General features: G+C 51.8%; 3 non-coding genes and 1 pseudogene across 3 annotated transcripts; 3 read left to right on the top strand and 1 right to left on the bottom strand.

Annotated features, from left to right (window-relative positions):
• Nucleotides 1-3,280: 3,280 nt before the first annotated feature.
• Nucleotides 3,281-3,396, top strand: LOC112059335 (U5 spliceosomal RNA). The gene has a single exon (XR_002888605.1). It is a non-coding gene; the product is annotated as a U5 spliceosomal RNA (small nuclear RNA).
• A 3,390-nt stretch (nt 3,397-6,786) lies between these two features.
• Nucleotides 6,787-6,950, top strand: LOC112059355 (U1 spliceosomal RNA). Its single transcript, XR_002888625.1, has one exon. It is a non-coding gene; the product is annotated as a U1 spliceosomal RNA (small nuclear RNA).
• Nucleotides 6,951-8,845: 1,895 nt separating this feature from the next.
• Nucleotides 8,846-9,018, bottom strand: LOC112059333 (U2 spliceosomal RNA; annotated as a pseudogene).
• A 2,632-nt stretch (nt 9,019-11,650) lies between these two features.
• Nucleotides 11,651-11,814, top strand: LOC112061663 (U1 spliceosomal RNA). The gene has a single exon (XR_002890340.1). It is a non-coding gene; the product is annotated as a U1 spliceosomal RNA (small nuclear RNA).
• Nucleotides 11,815-15,999: the final 4,185 nt, after the last annotated feature.

Here is a 15,999-nt window from a genome sequence, read left to right as displayed (position 1 = left end):
GCACCCTGGGAACAGCCCCCCCAATAACTGCCCTTTGGACAGACCCCCCCCGCGCACCCCGGGAACAGCCCCCCCAATAACTGCCCCTTGGACAGACCCCCCCGCGCGCCCCCCCTCCGATAACTGCCCCTTGGACAGACCCCCCCGCGCGCCCCGGGAACAGCCCCCCCAATAACTGCCCCTTGGACAGACCCCCCCGCGCGCCCCGGGAACAGCCCCCCCAATAACTGCCCCTTGGACAGACCCCCCCGCGCCCCGGGAACAGCCCCCCCTCCGATAACTGCCCCTTGGACAGACCCCCCCGCACCTAGGCCCTGGGAACAGCCCGGACTCCAGAAGAGCCCCTTCCCCTAGGGACTGCTGCAGGGACTGTCCAGCTCCATCTCAGCCTTGGGAACAGCCCCTGGACCAGGCCTGGCTCCCCCCAGGCAGCGAGAACAGCCCCATGCACAAACATTGCCCTCCAGGCCTCGGTAGCAACCCTGTGACGTGCCCCAGGAACAGTCCCGCCTCAGGAATATCTTTACACACCCCAGGGACACTCCTGCTAATAGCCTGCCACACTCCCTCCACGAGCAAAAATCTCACAGGGACGGTTGACAGCCCCAGACGCTAACAGCAGTAACAGCCAGAACAGGTTCTAATCTCGAAGCAGGGCCGGCTTTAGGAAGTGCAGGTCCCAATTCAAACATTTTCGGCGGGGCCCCAGAGCGGGTCTGTTCCCGTGTTTAAAAGAAAACAACACGTTAAAAAAAAAACCTTTCATTTCTTCCATGTATTATTTACTTTCCATAACTATATACATAAAAACAAAATTATAGATTACGTATATTGCTGGCTGGAGGCAGGGCAGGGGCTGAATGGAGGTAGGGTCTGGCTGCGGGCAGGGCAGGGGGTGCGGGGCTGGCTGCAGACGGGCTGGCTGCGGGCAGGGCAGGGGGTGTGGGGCTGGCTGGAGATGGGCTAGCTGCGGGCAGGGCAGGGGGTGTGGAGCTGGTCCGGGCAGGGGGTGCGGGGCTGGCTGGAGATGGGCTGGCTGCGGGCAGGGCAGGGAGTGCGGGGTGTGGGGCTGGTGCGGCCAGGGGGGCGGGGCTAGTGTGGGCAGGGGGTGCAGCAGGGGCTGGCTGCGGGCAGGGCAGGGGGTGCAGGGCTGGCTGGAGACGGGCTGACTGCGGGCAGGGCAGGGGTTGCGGGGATGACTGGAGACGGGCTGGCTGCGGGCAGGGCAGGGGGTTCGGGGCTGGCTGGAGACGGGCTGGCTGCGGGCAGGGGGTGCAGCAGGGGTTGGCTGCAGGCAGGGCAGGGGGTGTGGGGCTGGTGCGGGCAGGGCAGGAGCTCCCCTGCTTCTACCGCCCCAGCCCTTTAAATAGCTGCCGGAGCCGCCCACTACCTCAGGGCTCTGGGGGCTATTTAAAGGGCCTGGGGCTCCCCTGCTTCTACCGCCCTGGCCCTTTAAATAGCCCCCAGAGCCCTACCCCACGGCTCCAAGTCTGTATATGGCCCTTTCTCAGGAAGTGAAGGCTGAGCAAGTGGCAGCATTCTGTCTGAAGAGTCACGGCTTCATCAGGTTCTGTGTTGCTTTTAAACAAATGGAAGGTGAAATGTTCTTTATAGTCCCCCCTCTTTTCTGATCTAGCACTTCGCATGAGAGGCTCGTATGATAGTGGCAAAGAGGCCTGTGTGACCTGGGTTGTAGAATAGAGTGAAATAGGCTGAGGGAACTGAGCTTGTTTAGTCTGCAGAAGAGAAGAATGAGGGGGGATTTGATAGCTGCTTTCAACTACCTGAAGGGGGGTTCCAAAGAGGATGGAGCTCGGCTGTTCTCAGTGGTAGCAGATGACAGAACAAGGAGTAATGGTCTCACGTTGCGGTGGGGGAGGTTTAGGTTGGATATTAGGAAACACTATTTCACTAGGAGGGTGGTGAAGCACTGGAATGGGTTCCCTAGGGAGGTGGTGGAATCTCCATCCTTAGAGGTTTTTAAGGTCAGGCTTGACAAAGCCCTGGCTGGGATGATTTAGTTGGGAATTGGTCCTGCTTTGAGCAGGGGGGTGGACTAGATGACCACCTGAGGTCCCTTCCAACCCTGATATTCTATGATTCTGTGTCCTGAAAGGCATGTCCTGGCCTCAGTTTATATGGAGCTGATGTCATATCCTTTTGATGTCAAAAGAAATCACGAATTAAGCATCTGGCCTTTAGCGTTTCCATATTAGCTCCTAATCTTTGATTGTCCTGTATTTATTGGGAGAAATGGAGCTGCGATCTTCCAACCCCATTCAAATTCTCCCTAGGCCTGGAAACACACACTGTCATCAACAATTCTAGCTGTAGGTTAGTTACCAAACGGCTGAGCAGCAAAGAAAGCACCAGCCCTGGTGGGGTCTGGCACTTCGTAACCTGATTTAAGTAACACTTCAGATTCTCGCAGGCAGTATAGTTGTAGCCAGGTCCAGTCCCAGGAATCCAGGATATCAGAGAGACAAGGTGGCCCCCACCTTCTGCTGGGGAAAGAGTGCAGCTTGCATTGTGCTTCTCTCTCTCCCCACCAGAAGTTGGTCCAACACAAGAATTACCTCCCCGCCTTGTCTCGCGTCAGTGTCTTGTCAGTGCAGAAGGGCAGGTGTTGTCACCCACTGCAGAAACTGGAAGGCCCCTTGATCCCTTTTGTTACCTGCCGAACGAGGCTGAGTGCACAGGCAGGCAGCGCCCTTTGAAGCTGTTCCCGTGTATCAGGTGAGCTGCAGCGCAGCGAACCCCAAGGATCTGAGGCCGACCAAGCAGCAGGTACAACGCGGGGTCGCACCCGGCTGGGGGATAGACTCGCATGTCCGAGATCCCGGCTCCTGTTACTTTGCAAGGCGTGTGCGATTGCTCTGGGTTTTAGCCGTGGGCCAATTGCCCTCTGGCTTCTCGGCCGGGCTCCGTCCTCTATGCGCCTGGGCGTCAGCGGGACTGTCCCAGGAGAGCAGCTTCCCCAGCCCCCGCCGCATCCCCGTCTCCGCCCAGCTGGGGAACGAGCAGCGGCAGCCCTGAGCGAGGATGGGCTGGAGAATCTCATTTGCATACCCACAGTGCCTTGCGCGCAGCGAAGCGAGTCCCTGGTCAAGGGGCTGGTTTTGCTCCCAATGTCTCCGGTTCCGATGCTCCAACTCGGGATGTAAACCGGTTCAATTACATTTCCTGTAAAAGCGAGAGCTTTAGCGGGCAGTGAGTGTAGTCACCCTGAGGTGAGATGAACACGCTGTTGCTCCCACCCGGCTTCTGCAGCGTAGTCTGTATACTCTGGTTTCTCTTCAGATCGTATAAATCTTTCGCCTTTTACTAAAGATTTCCGTGGAGAGGAACATTTATGAGTTTCTACCCAATTTTTTGAGGCTTCATTTCGGTGAAGCTACCTTTTGTTGTGAAAAATAGAACAATTTATTGAAAGGAACTTGAAATTTAGATTGTTAATTAAGTCAACATTGTTGTACTATGTGAATGCGTGAACAGTTTGAGAGTCTTAGTGACACTTCTAGGAAATTAAGAGGTTGTTTTTGTTTTCTCTGCTGTTAGGTACAGCGTAATCTTTTTTAGTTTCTATTTGCTTTCCCAGACAACATCTGTAAGGTGTTTTTTTATGAAAGCTTTTTCTGACAGTTCTTTACGTGTTGTTTCTTCTTTCCTGTGTTCGTTAATTTTCAGATTAAGGATTCAGGACATTAACTAATCCCCAATCGTGGTTTTTTTTTACGCACACTCTCTACCTTGATCTACAGATTTTCTATGTTAATATTTTATGATAGAAAAGAAAGCACCCGTAGTACTGTGTATGGTTGTTCTAAATGATGTAAACCAAAGAATTTGCTTGCAACTAGTGGCATTTCCCCCCATGTTTTTCTATATTTGTGGTAATTCATTCATCATTTTAGGTTTGTAACTCCGATTTGTAGCTGAAAAGATGTAAAACGGAAGCAGTCCTGTTCAAATAACCGCTGCTGTTCCTTTTTAGGTCCTAACTTCCTTCTGATTATTTGTGGCAGATTTATTCGGGTCACCCTGAATTCAAAGCGGAGTGCTTTAGCCCTGGTGGTGTTTTTGGAGGCACATTTATTGTGCTACCCTGGTTTTTCGTCATAGAGTATAAAATATGTTGCTTTTTTTTTTGTTAAAGTGTTTTTTGTTGAGAAATTCTCGGCTCTCTGAGCTGTGGCGCAAACATAGTTTCTGAGTTTCTTATTGTTTTTTTCCAGCTTTGTTTTCGTAAAATTGTTCCCTGGTATGTACAAAAAAAAAGATGAAATGTATTAGAAAGGATGTAACACATGCTAAATCTTTTTTATTATAATTTTCTATAATCAATATTGGCTGAGTTCTGTGTTAACTTTTTTTATGGGGAAGTTAGAATGAAGTCGCTTTTTCTTAGGGGTCTCTTTTTGCCTCAGGAAGCTGAAGCCTGTAGGGAGCGAAGCCTGAGATGAAGTGTTTGAACAGACGAAGCAGCCGGGTGCAATACCAGTTTGCACCCCTACAGGGCTTTCCTCTGACGCGGGAGGATTGCACTCGGGCGCGTATTGTCGGTGCTCCCCAGCTCCACCCCGGGTCTCCGCTGGTGGGTTAATGAGGGGCGCGGTGGCTGCAGGCGAGCGAAGCCCAGCCCCGGGTAACCAATGCAGGCGCTGCTCAGAGGCCCGGGCTCCCCTGCGCTCTCAGACTTACAGATGCCTACCCATAATGCACTGCGCATCGTGCCCTGTATCCCTGGTCCCTGGGCTGGGTTTGCTCCCAGAGATCCTGGTTCCGAGGGTAAAAGCCGGGCTTTAAGCCGGCCAGTGCAATAGGCTGTAGAAGGGGGCGGATTGGCGGGCTGTCCGTGGAGCTCCGCCCCTCTGCGCTTATTTTGTGAAAAAAACGGAGCGTTGGTGATTCATTCATTGAAGTTGTCTTAATGGTTCCATTTCTCAGACATCTCTACTGGTTCTTTACATGTAACTTCTCTGGAGAAATACAACAAAATACTGTTTACAATATGTTTAGAGCTCAAATGAGATGTTTTTCCAACAGGGGGTTATTTTGTGTTCTGTATTCATCTTCCTGTTTGGTTTCATATGTTTTTAGTACTAGTGATTTGCTGACACCTTGCATACTGTAGAAAATAACTTTCAGGTATGTATTCAAATGTCATGTTTTTCATGCATGATCTCATTTCCAAACGAAGGGATTTGAATAACTAATCCCCATGTTTTCGGTGTTAATATTTAATGGTACAAAAAGAGTGTTCACACTGGCCGAGCTGGTTATTCTAGATGACTTTATGCAGCAGAGCTCATAATTCATAAGAATAATTAATTCTTTCAACCCCATGAGATCCTGTAAGAAGGCTGGAGTGGGTCAGACCAATGGTCCACCTAGCCCAGTGGAGTATACAGAACAGGTCAATTTGGAGTGATCCACCCTCCTCTTCCACTTCCGGTCTCTGTGTAGTCATAGATTTGGGGCTTTCCTCAAGCATGAGATTGCATCACTAACAACTCTGGAGAGACCTAGTCTCATCTCATTCTCTGTGGAAGCCACTTCTACTTTTTGCCCTCACAACATACTATGGTAGGGAGTTCTGCACGTTAATTTCGTCAGGTGGGTTCCCCCCACCCCACCCCTTTACTGTATTGTGGGAGAGGGTAAATAACACTTTGCTCTTCACTTCAGCCACATCATTCATGGTTTTATAGACCTCTATCATAGGGGTTCTCAACCTTATTTTACCAGAGGCCCTTAAAATTAAATACACAGCCCTGCAGATCCCCAACCAGAGGGGAAGCGGGGGGGGGGCACATGGGGTCACCTGCCCCCCCCCAACGTTCTCCCTTCCATTTTGCTATGCTCCCTGAAATGCTAATATACCAGGGCAGCGCAGAGCAATGGCACGTCTCCTTGGCTAGCTGCAGCCTGCTCGTCGAGTCAGGGGCTGTGAGGCAACCCTTGCTGATGGCAGGGGGGAGATCTCTCTTCTGCAATTTGTGATGACCCTCCCGCCAAGCAGGCTTGGTGAGTCCCTGAAGTTAGTCGGAGGTGGATCAAGGCCAGGTTTCTTTGGGCAGACACCTGGTTGAGAACCAGTGCGGTATTGTATCCCTCCTTAATCATCTCGTCTAAACTTTGGGAGCCTGGTATTTCTGGTGGGGAGAGAGAGAAGCACAATGCAAGCTTATCTCTTGCCCCAGCAGAAGGTGGGGTCCACCTTGTCGCTCTGATATCCCGGGTTCCTGGGACGGGACCCGGCTACATGCAAGAAACTGCAGTGTTATTGCAATCAGGTTACAGCTTTGTCGGGCCCCGCCTTTTCAGAGCTGGGCTGCAGCACGTGACGCAGCGGCCCGGCCGCCGGGGAGACCGGGCTCATCACAGGTGGGGGGAGGGGCGACCGGGGCAGCACTACGGCAAGGACCGCTGCTGGGGCTCGCTGCGGGGCTCTTACCGCTGACGAGCCGGGGGTGGCCAGGGGAGAGAGCCGGGCCTGGGCAGGCAGGGGGAGGGGCCGACCGGAGGGGCGGAGCCGCAGGAGCACGTATGCAGATATGGATGGGAGCATAGCATTGTGGGAGCGGAGGCAGGCTGCCCAGCAGGGCCCGAATTTGGCAAACGAGGCTCGGCGTGGAGAAGGAAGGACCCTCGGGACAGGTCGAGGCAGGTCACGACACTGGGGGCCGGTGTGGGCGAGACCGGCGGTCGGGGCGCGGCGGTCCGCACCGCGGGTTAAAAGTAGGAGGCGAGCGAGGGCGGGCGGCGGCTGGGCGTTAGGAACTCATACTTACCTGGCAGGGGAGATACCATGATCACGAAGGTGGTTTTCCCAGGGTGAGGCTCATCCATTGCACTGCGGGTGTGCTGACCCCTGCGATTTCCCCAAATGCGGGAAACTCGACTGCATAATTTGTGGTAGTGGGGGACTGCGTTCGCGCTCTCCCCTGGCGATTGGTTGCAAAAGAAGATAAGATTTTTAGCAGTATTGTTTAGTGGCCTTCCTGTTCTTTTTTGGCTCATCTTGAAGCTGTGTCCATGGAGGGGGGGCTTTAGCCATATCCCTTCCTAATTGTCCTTTCTTTTCAGGAGGAAGGTTTGCTCCGAGGGGCACAGCTAGCTACTTTAGTCTTCTTTGCGCGCCTTGAGTAGCCCTGCTGATGTGTCCAACAGAGAGGAGAGGAAAACAAAGCTCAGCTCGCAAACTTTGGCTTTCGGCTTATAACACTCTCGGCTTTCTTCTGCTCTGTTGCTTTCCTGTCCTTCCCTGGGCTTTTACGTCTGGCCTGCTCTCTCGTCTGCCTTTGGGGGGGCTTGGACCAGTGCTCTCTTTTGCCCCCTGGCTGTTCTGCCTCTTTCGCTTGATCTTAGCTCATAAAGAGCCAAGAACGAGGTACGCAGACCCCTGCACCCAGCGATTTCTATCTCACCCTGACGAGCTCCCAGACACGCAACAAACACCACAACTACTCCAGTGGAAAAATTCAAAGCAAGAGCCCATAACACACAATTCTGTTCAATTTATAGGGATAGTTGGGATTATGTTTTCCAATGTGCATTACTTTGCATTTATCAGCACCAACGTCCATCTGCCGTTTTGTTGCCCAGTCACCCAGTTTTGTGAGATCTCTTTGTGGCTCTTCGCAGTCTGCCTGGGACTTAACTATCTTGAGCAATTTTGTCATTTTGCCACCTCACTGTTTACCCCTTTCCCCAGACCATTTATGAATAAGTTGAACAGTGCTGGTCCCAGTACAGACACCTGGGGATAAGAGGGAAGATCCTCTTCTGACACTGGCAGACCAGGTGCCAGCTCATGCCAAGGCCCCTAGGCCTTACTGAGAAGTGACAAACGCATGGCTGGAAACTAGTCTTGCTCACCTGTTTGTTAGTGTTGTTTAAAACAGGCATGAGATTTATAAAAATGTGTTTTGTGTTTAGATTTTATGAAAAGCTTGTGAGTTGCTGTGACTCCATGTTCAGGCTGTCCTAGTGCCTGAGGAGTTCACACTTGATACTTGGCGGGTGAAATCGAGATGCGGAACACACAACCGTGAGGAGCCCCGCTGCCTGCCAGCCCCAGGCGCCCCCGCGGGGCTCCTGCTCTCTGGGGCTGTGGCTGCACTAGAAAGGTACGTTTCTAGCTTGCCTGGTTCAGAAAACTGGAAGGGAAATAAAGAGAACCCACGTTACATTTAAAAAAAAAATAATCCTCATGGTTTGTAAGCCACTGTCATGATTTTGGGGAGTCTGACTCATGATTTCCCAAGAGTGAGGGTGGCAACGCTGAGAAGTTAAGGGTTATTATTTACCATTTAGATGACAGTAGGTTTGGGGGGAGGAAATCAGGATTGGGACCCCTGTGTGCCGGGTGCAGCACGACACCTAGTGCCTTGTCTTGATCTTACGAACCGAGATACATAGAACGTAGGCCGGGTGGAGAGAAGGCTATGTAACTCATGCGGTTGTTGATATACGTGTGACCTCAAATATTACCAACCGCCCCCCCAAAAAACAAACAAACAAAAAACTAACCAACCAACCAACCAACCATCTCCCCAACAGACCCAGACTCTGGAAAGCATTTGTCCCTCATACTGTTGAAAAGATTCACAGCAGAAAAAAGGATCCCAGCTTCTTAAATAATCCTCTAGCAAGACAAAGAACAGCCTCACATCTATTGACACTCAAAACACTCCCAAGAAATTGTAACAATAGTTTGTTTATCATAAAGAAACCAAAGCACAACAAAGACTTCAGATTTTTCTGCTACTTCCAAAAATCTGCTTTAAAGAAGTACCATCCCAGTTTTCTGTTTTTGTAACCAGAAGATTCTCCCCAAAAAGGGAGGTGCACCGTTCCTGGAGACACTGCAATACCAGGCCGATACATAGGGCAGACAGTGCAAGCTGCTGTTCTAACCCCCTGTTTCAAAAATTAATTTAATATACAGTCCTTAAATAAAGGACATATCAGATTTAAATTTTATTAGAGAATATTTAGAAAAAAATAAATGATACAGAAAATTTGAAGCGTTAGTTATTGGTCATTGGGGGTAACATACAGAGAATAGGGGTATGTTGGTGATTTTGGGGCTGGGCAGAACACATAGTGTATACAGACTGCAATGTCCCCAATGAGGGGTGGGTAACCGTTGGGCGGGATCAGGAAACAGTCGATAAGCGGTGAGGGTCTAACACCCATACGGGAAGTAGAGACAGTCATGGGTATAAGTAAGCGGGCTGGGTAATGGGGATGGGGTGACCCTTACGTGGCGGGATTCAGCTAGGTTTTATTAAACTGATAAGAACAGGTTTAAATTTTATTAGAGAATATTTAAAGAAGTAAACGATACAGAAACTTTGAAGCGTTAGTTATTGGTCATTGGGGGTAACATGCAGAGTAAGGGGGTATGTTGGTGTTTTGGGGCTGGGCAGCACACATAGTATATACACACTGCAATGTCCCCAATGAGGGGTGGGTAACCGGTGGGCGGGATCAGGAGACAGTCGATAAACGGTGAGGGTCCACCACCCATACGGGAGGCAGGGACAGTCATGGGTATAAGCAAGCGGGCTGGGTAATGGGGATGGGGTGACCCTCACGTGGCGGGATTCAGCTAGGTTTGGTGGGTTTAGGGCTCAGGGGATAGGGTCCAGCAGGGGGTGTGTGTGGGTGCACGAGGTCTCCCCGGCTCACTCTCGGTATTGGCGGTGGCCGGTGATGTGCTCGATGTAAATGTCCCGGGACCAACGGATAGTGTCCGAGACCATGAGGCGTCTCATGAGCCGCGCGTAATGACGGCCCACCCCACAGGTCCTCAGCACGCGTTCGTTACACGGGTCCCAGGCACCCAGGGCCCCAACGAGCAGAGCGTCGACGTGCACCTCGTAACCCTTAGTCCGCAGGGTGTCAGCCAGGGGGGCGTATTTTTCGAGCTTGCGGGCTCGGGCTTCGCGGAAGGCCAGGGTTCTGTTCTCGAACGGAATCGTTACGTCGATCAGGATGATCTTTTTCCCCACCTCGTCCGTGACGACGATGTCCGGGCGCAGCGGGCTGTCAGTGCCGGGGACGGCGCGGTTGACGGTGATCTCTCCCAGACGCGGGTTGATGGCCTTCACTAGACGGTCCTGGACGGCGTTGTGGCGTAGCTGCCAGGCTCTGGCGTGGGGCTTGCAGCAGCATAGGACGTGGGGCAGGGTTTCGTTGACGTACCCGCACTTCCTGCAACGTTTGTCCCGGTTCCCGTGGCGGATGGCACCGTTGAGCGGGACGCAATTCAGCCGGGCGCGGTGAATGAACTGCCAGTCGGCGAACCGGGTGAAGCTACCTGTGGGGAGGAAGTGATTGCTGGAGTCCCACTTGCTGGTTACTTCGAAGACTTTACCCTGGTCCGGCTTTTTCTTCAGGGTGTCCACGTAGAGCGCGTGGACGGCGGCCTTCAGTGATCTCTCCAGCACGCCTCTGGCTCCGGGGGTGACGATGATGTTGTCCTCCGTTCCGATCCGCGGTATCAGGACTCCCAGCTCCTGCCGTTCCTCGTTCCATTCCCAGCGGCAGCCCAGGCGCTTTCCCAGCCGGCGCGTGGCATTGCGGGTGCGGGTCCACAGCGAGGCGAAGTCTCCCCTGTCCCGGGCGAAGTCGCCATCCAGGGAGCCGCTCATGAAGGTGGCCACATCTTGGTCGGAGGGAGGTCTGCCGATTCGTTTCTCGGTGGCGGCGTGGAGGGCGGAAGCGATGCTGAGACTCTGTGACGCACACACACCCCTGCACCCACCGATTTCTATTTCACCCTGACGAGCTCCCGGACACGCAACAAACACCAGAACACATCCTCTGTCGCTAGGTTGCCTCCCTCATTCAGTAAGGTCCCACACTTTCCTTGACTTTCTTCTTGTTGCTAACATACCTTAAGAAACCCTTCTTGTTACTCTTAACATCTCTTGCTAGCTGCAACTCCAAGTGCGATTTGGCCTTCCTGATTTCACTCCTGCATGCCTGAGCAATATTTATTTTTATACTGCTCCCTGGTCATTTGTCCAATCTTCCACTTCTTCAAAGGGCGCTGCCTGCCTGTGCACTCAGCCTCACTCGGCAGGTAACAAAAGGGATCAAGTGGCCTTCCAGTTTCTGGAGTGGGTGACAACACCTGACCTTCTGCACTGACAAGACACTGACGCGAGACAAGGCGGGGAGGTAAATTCTTGTGTTGGACCAACTTCTGGTGGGGAGAGAAGCAAAAGGCAAGCTGCACTCTTTCCCCAGCAGAAGGTGGGGTCCACCTTGTCTCTCTGATATCCTGGATTCCTGGGATATGGGGCGTGCAAGAGCCAGGGCTGGGCAGGGGAGAGCGCGGGGCCCGGGCAGGCAGGGGGAGGGGCCCGACCGGAGGGGCGGAGCCGCGTGAGCAAGTATGCAGATATCTGTTCGAGCCGAGGATTGTGGGAGCGGAGGCAGGCTGTGGAGCAGGGCCCGAATATGGCACCCGGGCTCGGCATGGAGAAGGAAGGGACCCTGGGGCCGCGACGGGGCAGCTCGCGGCATTGGGGGCCGGTGTGGGCGAGGCCGGCGGTCGGGGCGCGGCGGTCCGCCCCGCGGGTTAAAAGTAGGAGGCGAGCGAGGGCGGGCGGCGGCTGGGCGTTAAGAACTCATACTTACCTGGCAGGGGAGATACCATGATCACGAAGGTGGTTTTCCCAGGGTGAGGCTCATCCATTGCACTGCGGGTGTGCTGACCCCTGCGATTTCCCCAAATGCGGGAAACTCGACTGCATAATTTGTGGTAGTGGGGGACTGCGTTCGCGCTCTCCCCTGGCGATTGGTTGGGAAAAGAAAGAAAAGTTTTTAGGTATGCTGTTTTGTGGGTTCAAGGTTCTTTCTTGGTCCACCCTTGAGCTGTGTCCTTAGTTTTTCGAGGGGGGTTTTACCCACATGTCTTTCTGACTGCTCTCTTCTGCAACTTGTTCTTGAGAGAAACCCGATAGTCGGTGTCTATTTTTTCCGTCCTTGTAAGTCTCTTTTGCCGTACTTGTAAGTAGCCCTCTGCACTTTGTCATTCCCACTGGTGATGGGTCCAACAGAGAGGAGAGCAAAGCAAAGCTCAGCTCGTAAACTTTGGCTCTCGGCTTTCTTCTGCTCTGTTGCTTTCCTGTCCTTCCCTGGGCTTTTACGTCTGGCCTGCTCTCTCGTCTGCCTTGGGGGGGGGCTCGGACCAGTGCTTTCTTTTGCCCTAAGGGGAGCTGCCTGGCTGTTCTGTCTCTTTCCCTGCTTGCAGCTTTTTGCCCGTCCCTCCTTCTTGGGCTCTTCCTCCTTTGATGGGAGCACGGCCTGTCAAAAATGCCTGTCCCACCTGGTCCCCTCGTCCAACGTGCAGGCTCGCCCCCTGCCCTGGGGCCGCTTTGGCTTTTGCTGTCTGTTCCCGTCTCTCGGTGGCCACCCTGTCTGTGCTGCGGAGAGTAGGCTGGCACAACCCCATGGCAGAGGAGGTCTTTCCGTCGCTTTAGGCCCACCGCCTCCCCGAATGCCCTTAGCTATGCTGGGGGTTAGGTCGGCGTGGCCGTGTCGCCCAGGAGCGGGTTTCCCTTTGGCACACCCCCTGACGGACGGAGCTGTTTTCACTTAACTGTTCAGCGCGCACCAACCCTCAGGCCTAGTCTGCACGGGGAACGTAAGTCGGCACAGCTACATCTGTCCGCGCCGTGGACGGAAGAATTCTTCCGTCGACCTTGCTCCCGCCTTTCGGGGAGGTGGATGGCCTGCGCCGACGAGAAAAACCCTCTCCAGGCAGGACCCTTCTCCGGGAACAGTGCCCTTCCGTTTGGGGAGACTATGCTGCTTAAAAAAAGGGAAATAGTTTCACTGCATTTCTCTGTGACAAGGTTGACTTTGTATTGCTTCCCTCGTGGCTCCTTAAAGCAGTTGTGTTCTGAAATCTTTAGGATTTTACTTCATTTATGATGAAATCTTGCTGTAACTTTATTCTACTTTTGAATGAGTAGCGAGACATGAGCTTTTTGGTGTGTTATCGGAGGATTGTTTAAAAACCTGGGATTCCACTTTCTGCTGCCTTTCAGTTGCATTTCCTCTGAAAGCCCACTTAAAACCGCCACTTCCCACACAACTCTCTCATCAGGCATACATAAGATGCTTATGGTTTCACTCCAGACCAGTTCCTTGCTGTTTCCTGTCTAACCACTGCACACATATGGTCTCCCCTCCCTACCTGGAGCTGATTCCCGGCTTTTGCGCTCAGCACAGGAAAACGAGAATTGAGAGGTAAGCTGTGCCGGCAACTCTTCCTCAACTTGCACTCCACTCCCCGAGGGACTTTCGGGGTCTTCTACGGACTTCAGGTTTCATTTCATTTCCAAGGTTTATGGTCTCGTTCATTAGCCATCTCCCCTAATGCAGGGATCCTACGTGTCAGACCAAAGATCGATTGCCCAGAAGAGCTAGCAAACAGAAATAAAGCTGAGCGCTAGGCGTTACATTTAGATGAGTATCCAGAATCTGTGCGCGCCCTGGCGTGTTCGACGCGGCCGAAAGAAATCAGAAAGTAAGGTGCTCGTCGGGTCCCTCTGCTAGCACCCAGATCTGGTGTCTAGTCAGTCTGCTGGGAAATAAGGAAAAGAAAATCAATAAAGAAGTCAGGCGCTAACAAGGAAATGAAGAGGTTTGTCGAATGGGTTTCTGTCCGATTTACCATCTTCCCAGCTACCCGTCAAAGTTAAAGACCTAAAGTCAACCTATCGGCATAAGTACAGATTGTTAGATGGAAATTAAAAGGAGCTGCTGTCACGAATGTGAAGTGCCTGCAAGCAGCATGCAGACTGTTTAAAGGCACCGTAATTAGAGGCTCGGATGAAACGTATGCCCTAAATCAGAAACGACAATAGGAGGACTGGAAGAACGCCACCCTAGGTAAATGGCTGAGTAATGGAGGCCGTTAGAAGCAAAAAGTCATCCTTCAAAAGCTGGAAATCAAGTCCTAGTGAGGAGAATAGGAAGGTGCACAAACTCTGGCCGCTTAAGTGTCAAAGTCTAACGAGTCAGGCCAAGAAAGAATCTGAGAAGCAACGTGCTAAAGACACAAAAGCTAACCATAAGAATGTTTTTAAGTACATCAGAAGCAGGCAGCCTGCCAAAGAGGTGGCGGGGCCACTAGCTGACAAAGGAGCACTCTAGGAAGACGAGGCCATTGCAGAGAAGCTCCATGCCTTCTTTGCAGCGGCCTTCACTGCAGAGGACGGGAGGGAGAGTCCCACATCGGAGCTGTCCTCATTGGGTGACAAATCTGAAGTACCATCCCAGTAGAAGAGGTTTTAGAACAAATTGTTAAATTAAGCAGGAATAAGTCACCAGGACCAGATGGCATTCGACCACGAGTTCTGAGGGAACTCAGATGTGAAATTGCAGATCTACGAGCCGTAGTACGCAAGCTACCGCTGAAGCAAGCCTCTGTTGCAGACCACTGGCAGGTAGCTGACGTAACGCCAATTTTTAAAATGGGCTCCTGGGGCGACCCTGGCGATTTCAGGCCGGCGAGCCTAACTTCAGTAATGGGGAAATTGGTAGAAACTAGAATGATCAGGCACCCAGATAAACAGGATATATTGGGAAAGGGTGAACACAGCTTTTGTAAAGGGAACTCGTACCTCACCAATCTTGTAGAATTCTTTGAGGATCTCAACAAGCATGTGGATGCCGATGATTCAGTCGATATAGCGAACTGGGATTTTCAGAAAGCCTTTGACAGGGTCTCTCACCAAAGGCTCTAAAGAAAACAAAGTGGTTATGGGATAAGAACGTAAGAACGGCCATACTGGGTCAGACCAAAAGTCCATCTAGCCCAGTATCCTGTCTTCTGACAGCGGCCAATGCCAGGTGCCCCAGAGGGAATGAACAGAACAGGGAATCATCGAGTGATCCATCCCCTGTCCCCAATTCCCAGCTTCTGGCAAACAGGGGTTAGCTAGGGATACCGCTGGCGAAGCGCCATCGATGGACCTATCCTCCATTAATTTATCTAGTTCTTTTTTGAACCCTGTTATAGTCTTGGCCTTCACGACATCCTCTGGCAAAGCGTTCCACAGGTTGACTGTGCGGTGCGTGGAGAAATACTTCCTTTTGTTTGTTTGTTTTAAAGCTGCTGCCTATTAATTTAATTCGGTGACCCCTAGATTTTTTTGTTTATGAGAAGGAGTAAATAACTCTTCCTTATTTACTTTCTCCACACTGGTCATGATTTTATAGACCTCTGTCGTATCCCCCTTTAGTCATCTCTTTTCCAAGCTGAAAAGTTCCAGTCTTATTCATCTCTTCTTATACGGAAGCTGGTCCATATCCCCTCAGCATTTTTGTTGCCCTTTTCTGAATCTTTCCCATTCCAGTATATCTTTTTTGAGATGGGGCGACCACATCAGCACGCAGTATTCAAGATGTGGGCGTACCATGGATTTATATTGAGGCGCTATGATATTTTCTGTCTTAATGATTCCCAACACTCCGCTGCACATTGAGTGGATGTTTTCAGAGAACTTTCCACAACGACTCCTGGATCTCTTCCTTGAGTGGTAACAGCTAATTTAGACCCCATCGTTTTATAGGGATAGTTGGGATTATGTTTTCCAATGTGCATTACTTTGCATTTTTCAGCACCGACGTCCATCTGACGTTTTGTTGCCCAGTCACCCAGTTTTGTGAGATCTCTTTGTGGCTCTTCGCAGTCTGCCTGGGACTTAACTATCTTGAACAATGTTGTCATTTTGCCACCTCACTGTTTAACCCTTTCCCCAGACCATTTATGAATAAGTTGAACAGTGCTGGTCCCAGTACAGACACCTGGGGATAAGAGGGAAAAGCCTCTTCTGACACTGGCAGACCAGGTGCCAGCTCATGCCAAGGCCCCTAGGCCTTACTGAGAAGTGACAAACGCATGGCTGGAAACTAGTCTTGCTCACCTGTTTGTTAGTGTTGTTAAAACAGGCATGAGATTTATAA

The sequence above is a fragment of the Chrysemys picta genome, chromosome 8 (assembly GCF_011386835.1).
Source record: "Chrysemys picta bellii isolate R12L10 chromosome 8, ASM1138683v2, whole genome shotgun sequence".
In the NCBI taxonomy this organism is placed as follows: domain Eukaryota; kingdom Metazoa; phylum Chordata; order Testudines; family Emydidae; genus Chrysemys; species Chrysemys picta.
The sequence above is the reverse complement of the archived record's forward strand: the minus strand, read 5'-3'. Positions and strand labels throughout refer to the sequence as shown.